This window comes from Polistes dominula, unplaced genomic scaffold (genome assembly GCF_049000335.1).
Source record: "Polistes dominula isolate Pdom_NZ unplaced genomic scaffold, Pdom_raw_medaka contig_77, whole genome shotgun sequence".
In the NCBI taxonomy this organism is placed as follows: domain Eukaryota; kingdom Metazoa; phylum Arthropoda; class Insecta; order Hymenoptera; family Vespidae; genus Polistes; species Polistes dominula.
The window spans coordinates 2,544,904-2,551,515 of record NW_028301152.1 but is presented as its reverse complement, the minus strand read 5'-3'; the positions used below and the strand labels follow the sequence as shown (position 1 = coordinate 2,551,515).

Genomic DNA, 6,612 nt, shown 5'->3' with positions numbered 1-6,612 from the left:
GGAATGTTGGGATGAAGTATCTTCTCTGGAACGTCCTTTGCTAAGGAATAAGTAAAAAATTCATAAAATAACCTAAAAATAGCAGGATTGAAGCAGCATCTTCGAATGGTTATGTATCGGAGTCGATCGTTCCGATGTATTTAATATTCTCTTGGCAATCCGCGTGAGGTATTTCGATAATTCGACGAAGACGTGTCGCCGATCGTGATCAGTGAGCGAATTCGCGAAACGAGGCAAGCAGTATCAAACCTATCTCTCATGAACCATTGATGTCGTCAAATCCTTCAACATTTGCACAAGTACGTTATTCGTCAGTAAAGGATTTCAAAGACGTTGAATATTTTCAATTTTCACTCGACAAAATCAGTTATATAAAATAATCATCAATGTAATAAATAAATTAACAATGTTGCAATATTTAAATTCATTTTTTTATTCTCGTCCCCGATAAAGCAACGGAACGTCGATTGATTATTTTCTAATCTTAAAAAATAAAAAATAAAATAAATATAAGAAAAAAAAAAACGATGTAGTAAGCAGACTAAAAAACTGAAAAGTTCGAGAGAAAAACTACCGTAGAAGGAATTTGTTTCTTCGGCATTCGACGAATTCTCCGATCCCGGAGCGCGTGTTCGAGTTCGGGAGGATAATTAATCGCGAAAACGAAGAAAAGAGAATACTCTCGAATGCTTTTCCTTCCTTAAAAGGTTATCGACCCTGGCTAGCAGCAGCCTCGCGGGGGTCGAAATGTATGCGTATAGGTTTTGCTATCGGTAACCAAGAACGTCAAATGGAATTGCGTCAAGATAGAAACAGACATAGATGAAGAAAAAAAGATATCCTTTTCTCTCATGAATCTCCAGGTAGTAGTAGGGAATATGTTTTTACCGTTTTGTGTTCGAACGTTCTCTTTCTCTTTCCTTCTACCTCTTTCCTTTTATTCGTTTCTCTCTAACTATGCTTCTCTTTCTCTCTCTCTTTTTCTCTTTCGATCTATCACGTGAATGGAATGGTTGTAACCTCACGGAGAGGTTACAAACGCACTGACCCATGCGTGTCACCGTTATTTCCATTGATTTTTCTTCCCTCGAAAATCCCTTCTTCGGACGGGCAAATGAAAGAGATAAAGAGAGAGAGAATGAGTTAAAGAGAAAAAGAGAGAGAGAGAGAGAGAGAGAGAAAGCCGATAACTCCCATAAGAACTCAGCACGTACACGCTCACAACGACCGTGAGCCGGCTGAAAATGGATTCGAACGATGTATACGATGGTTATTGGTTTACGATGCCACGGATACGTCATTATCTTATGTGTTACATGGGAAGCATCGGTCAGAGACTTTCCATAGAATGGAATCCTACCATTCGCGGATCTGCATGATGGATGCTACTCTTTCTCTCTTTCTCTTTTCTACCCAGCTCTATCAATCGAGTCAGCCAATAAGTTATTCTTTTTCCTCCTCTCACAAATTCAAAATTAATTTTGCCTGTCAAGCAAGCCCGTTAGATACATACAATGGAACGTTACTTTGTGCTCTTTAACAATATTTCTACCAAACATGTCAAAATACAACTTATACATTTTTAATTTTAATTTGTTTTCAAGAATTGATTCTTTGGCTTTTTCTTTCTTTTTTTATAACATTGTTAAAATTATTTAGCGATATCTTCTTTCCTCATCTGCTAGATATAAAATACGCATTTTTTGGTCGAAATGAATGTGCATAAAAATGCGATAGAAAAAGTATTAAACTCACTAATTGTGGATATAATATACATGGATACTATACCTATCAAGAATCAATTAAATTTATAACCGATCATTAAGCTCAAAACTTTTGTAACAATAATGAGATCAAAGTTCTTTACTAATTTTTAATTTATCCTTCTCCGATGAGAATTTTTATCAAATTGTCGGACGTAAGAAAAAAAGAACATCGAAGAAAGCGTATGAATAACAAGGTAGAGATGAATTTCGACCTATCAAAAACGTTTTTCCAACGATATTATCAAAATATACTAGGTAGACTCTCTCGATGACATTTTATCGTATATCAAGGGGTTGTGTCTGATTTAGGGAGCTTCAAATCGATTTGACATTCTAACTTCTGCTACCCTTTTTCCAAACGACCATATAAACATCCATTTCGTTTCAGAAATAAGGTTGGATACTGGGTTTATCGTTATATCATATTCCAATTTTTACCTTCCATCATCTCACCATAAATTGGATCTTTATACGCTCTACTAGCTACCACTTCCTAATCTGTGATAGGAATGAGATAAATATCCACGTTACTCGATAGAGGAGTAAAATCATTTTCCATCAGACGTCTGATGTAACATTTATTCGCTAATTTTTTATTATTTACATTGCAATCGAGAGACATTGGATAATTTTTCTTTGTTGGTTGTTTTGTTTTTCGAGAAGAATTAAGCAATTGCATGGAGGAATAAAATTAACATTGATTGAGATATAACTTAAGGAAATATTTTTTTTGCAACAGATTATGTCTCTTTTCAGATCACGTATCTCGTGTATATTCCTAGATTTGTTTTGTTCCTTTACCACGACTTCAGATACCGTTAAATTCAGCACGTTTTGCTCATCGGGAACGAAAGGTCTAGTAATTTTAATAATAAGAAACGAGACGTAGGTAGTTCTACTCTCAACGAGTTATTTACAGATTAGTTCATGAAGGAAAGGAATATTTTAATATACCGAAGTGTCGTCGACGTCTAAGTATCCTATTTATCATGTTATAGCGGTTCACTAGATGTTGAGAAAGTGATCTCGTCTTGGAAGATGTACTCTGTTAATTACATGCACTTGGATATATTTTACTGCTTATTTTAATGGTAAGAATATGTTTCTGACGTAAATTCCTTGAAGATTAATGTTCTTTTCATTCTCCCTCTTCTTAGAATCGCTCGCCATTATTGAAGGTCAGCAATGAGCCTACTAAATTCTCTCTTCTTCAATCTCAATTTGAATAATCTTTCAACTTTTCTAATGCTGATACAAGAACATTTTTCTTCTATTCAATTCTACTTTTTTTACAAATTATATCCATCATTATATATTATGTAATAGTTAATAATATTCATATCTTATAAGTTTAAATAAAATAAAAAGGTTAATAAAATTGAAATAAAAAAAAAAAATCAATTTTCACGTTAAACAGGACAATTAGATTTGAAATACAGTATCATATAGTAAGTTTTTTTTCTTTTTTTTTTTTTTTCTAGATTTTGTAATACAGTAAAAAAGCATTAGAGCTCTAGTCGGCCAAGGTATTCCCATCGACCGTGGGCTTTTCTCTTGACCGACTCTTTCCTAATTCACCTAGCGAACTGCAAAGAGCTCACGAAGCTCGACTCGTCGCCGAGATCGGCACGGTCGGGCAATCTAAATGAGTGCAGACAACGTGCGAGTTGTCATGCGGACTCCGTGGGTCCGTCCGTGCCTTCACGCGTGACTGCCCCGACTGACTCCACTTCTCTCCTCTCTTATTCACTATCACGCTCGCGAAACGATTCTTCTTCCACGGACATACGACGAGCTCGCGTTTGCGCTCGCGCGCACTTCTCATGAGAACGGCTTTTGTACGCTTCTCTCAATTCTACTGACGCCAGCCACGCCGTGGACTTACTGATCGTGGAGTTTGAGAGAAGAAGGAAGGAGGTCGAAGACATAGCAACAAAAATTTTACTTATTCTCTTTACCCTCAGGGTTATCCAAGAATACCTGCTGACTGGGATAACAAGTCTCGTGCGATATAAGTACTTATATACTTGGATACGTGTGTGTATAATATTTATTATATTATACTTATTTATTACAGGGTGTATCTTGACAAGTGGTACAACCGAGCTAAGGATGATCCTATGTTTAAGTAAATAATATTTGTTCGTTTGATTCGCAACAAAATAATAATAGAGTCATCAGTTTTTCATAACACTTAATATTAAAATCAACAAAATTAACATGCTATTCACCAATTTCAACGTCAACGACAATTTCAGAGTTAATGTATGACCAGGTATACTTGTTAAAATTTTAATCGTTTAATCTTGTTTTTCTTGATGAGAGGTTAAAAGGTCAATTTTACGTAGATTTCTTCAGAAACCAGTTGCTTGTACCAGAATATGGTACGAATAATGCCGTTCCTGTCACAGAACTCGTGTGTCCTGCATTCTTTACTGCTGCTAATCTTCATCTTCAAGTAGCTTTAACTAGAAAACAAAGTTAAATGAGACATACGTTTATGTGATTTTGTGCACTTTTTCAACGTATGTATCTATAAACATAATAGAATTATAAGTGTTAATTTATCAGTCTTAATAAATTAGTTAATAGAACATATTACTTAGTTAGAAACAAATTGTTCGTATTAATATTTACACGTTATTCGAAGAATTTGATGATTATCGATTTTCTTCAACTTCAGGTACGTCATTGTTTTATTTGATTTGAAAGAAAAGAAAAATACGTGAGAAAAGTTTTTGCTGAAAGCAGTTTACATGCAAGCGCACGAAGGGATCCTTTCTTGGAACGTCTACCTTTCGATATTGTGCAGCAGACAGCGATGTCTAGTAGGTGTGAACATTTACGATAAGGAATGCCGTGTAAACCGTAACAGAAATGGCAATTCGAATTGGCAGGATTCATCGAACGATTCAATTAAAAGAGTCCAATGAGAAGTAAATATCTAAAGAGAATGGCCATCGATACGGATGAAGTCGATTTAAAGCAACGATAAGTATAGTTTTGCTATTCATGGTTAATGTACAATGACAGGATTGCAGGATTCGAATCGATAGTATGGTGCATTTGATGCGGTAGCGATTGAAGGCGTGGCAGATCGCGTTGTAGGTTAGCGATTTCCGGGCGATGCATTACGACGAAGTGTGCGTCTTGGAAATTGAGATACGAGGTGTTTGTGATGCCGCTGCCCGTGTCCAAGGCTACGTGTATCTTGTATATGTATGTGTATGTGTGAGTATGTCTCGTGAGAATTGCAAAGCAAATGGCGACGAATGTCATGGTGTATGCGCTTGTGTTTACGTATATGCATGAGATATTGGAAGGACAAAAAACAAGCGTGAAATGAAGGACCAAGAAGTTCAATTATACCCAATTCTGTTTTTACGCGAACATTTTTTTTTTTATATGCAATTTTGATTTAACACAATCGACCCAAATTCTAAGAAGAAAATTTTTAAAACTCATGTCTTATTGTATTATTTTTGCTGATTTCTTAGGACTGGAACCAATCGTTTTTTTTTATACGTAGTCTTCGTAAACGTATTTATCAAGTAAAAACAGAATTATGTGTACTTTTTAGAATCGTAGTGTCAAAATAATAAAAGCTATTGTATAAAAATATATGCAGCGAATAACACTAATATTTCTATTTTGTAGTATTATAATTTTATACATAATGAAAGAAAAAAAAAACATATATGGTTTTGTATGAATTTAGGATGACGCGATCCAAACATTATCGGACAGAGTTTACGTCAGTGTTTTTATTGAATTGACAGAATCCGGATATGCATCGGTGACGTCTGTCAAAGCGCCAGTAAAAAACGGCGATTAATGATGCTCATATAATCACTGTGGCCTCTCTCGATCTTGCACAGAGGGTTACAAGCATGACTCACAACAATCGACTCATCGTATAGATTCGTGGATCTAATTGTAAGTGGGATTACGAAACGCGTCTTAAGAAATAATTCCTCTGCATTCAAGAGATGTAGCTCGTTTTTATAATTTACCGTTGTCTCGTCAATTCCGTTTTTACTATAATCTGACGATAATTCCAATAGAAAAGAAAAAATAAAAAGAAAAAAAATCAAAAGGAATTTATCCACAATTTTTACAGAAGATTACAAAATAAGAATAAAAAGAAAAGTATCTAGCGCCAACAACAACAAAAAAGAAAATAATATCGTTATCTTTGAAACACACAATATCTGTAGACAGCTTGAAAATAAATTATCGATATCGATATTTTTGCATTTTCTTACCACTCATCTTTCGTCTTGGAGACAATTATTTTCTAAACCGAATGTCGAGGTCAGTATAGAATAGAACTAAGGAGGATAGGGATTCCCTGGCCTTTGACGCTTGATTCACTGGGGTATTGTCTCTGGACAATACGCATACAATGGCTCAAAGCGATCTGAATCTAATATATGACTTATGATAGTTTCTGTTGCATCTTGAATAAACAATGTGCCGTTTCAAATTTTTCTTTCTCTCGATTAATATTCGACCAAAATATATTCAAATAGGCTCAACTAGCACATCGTTGTTGCAACAAATATTGTCTAAATTATCGTTTTTTTTATAACGATAGAATTTTCTGTTGCTTATTGATATTAAACATAATACGATGCAAAGTAGATAGATAGATACTTATGTTAGATTAAAGAAACATGTTGTTAATCTCTTTTGAACACATGTTCGTTCATTATCGTTCAAATCCTAAAACAGTAACAGAATAACACTGTTTACATTCAATTCACTATTACTCTTACACAGAGTTAATCGTTCATTCCGGTTTAACACCAATACTTTCTTCTGTAACATTTTAGATAAGGAAAAG

At 34.7% G+C, this 6,612-nt stretch overlaps 1 long non-coding RNA gene across 4 annotated transcripts; it reads left to right on the top strand.

Annotated features, from left to right (window-relative positions):
* The first annotated feature begins 3,267 nt into the window (after positions 1–3,267).
* On the top strand, positions 3,268–6,118 carry LOC107064051 (uncharacterized). 4 transcript variants are annotated; one of them, XR_016178422.1, is made up of 5 exons: positions 3,268–3,781; positions 3,844–4,041; positions 4,115–4,291; positions 4,450–4,702; positions 4,800–6,118. It is a non-coding gene; the product is annotated as an uncharacterized LOC107064051 (long non-coding RNA). The 4 variants fall into 4 exon arrangements; XR_016178420.1 differs by having other exon boundaries at positions 4,450–4,594; positions 4,664–6,117; XR_016178421.1 differs by having other exon boundaries at positions 3,268–3,770; positions 4,450–6,117.
* The last annotated feature ends 494 nt before the right edge of the window (positions 6,119–6,612 follow it).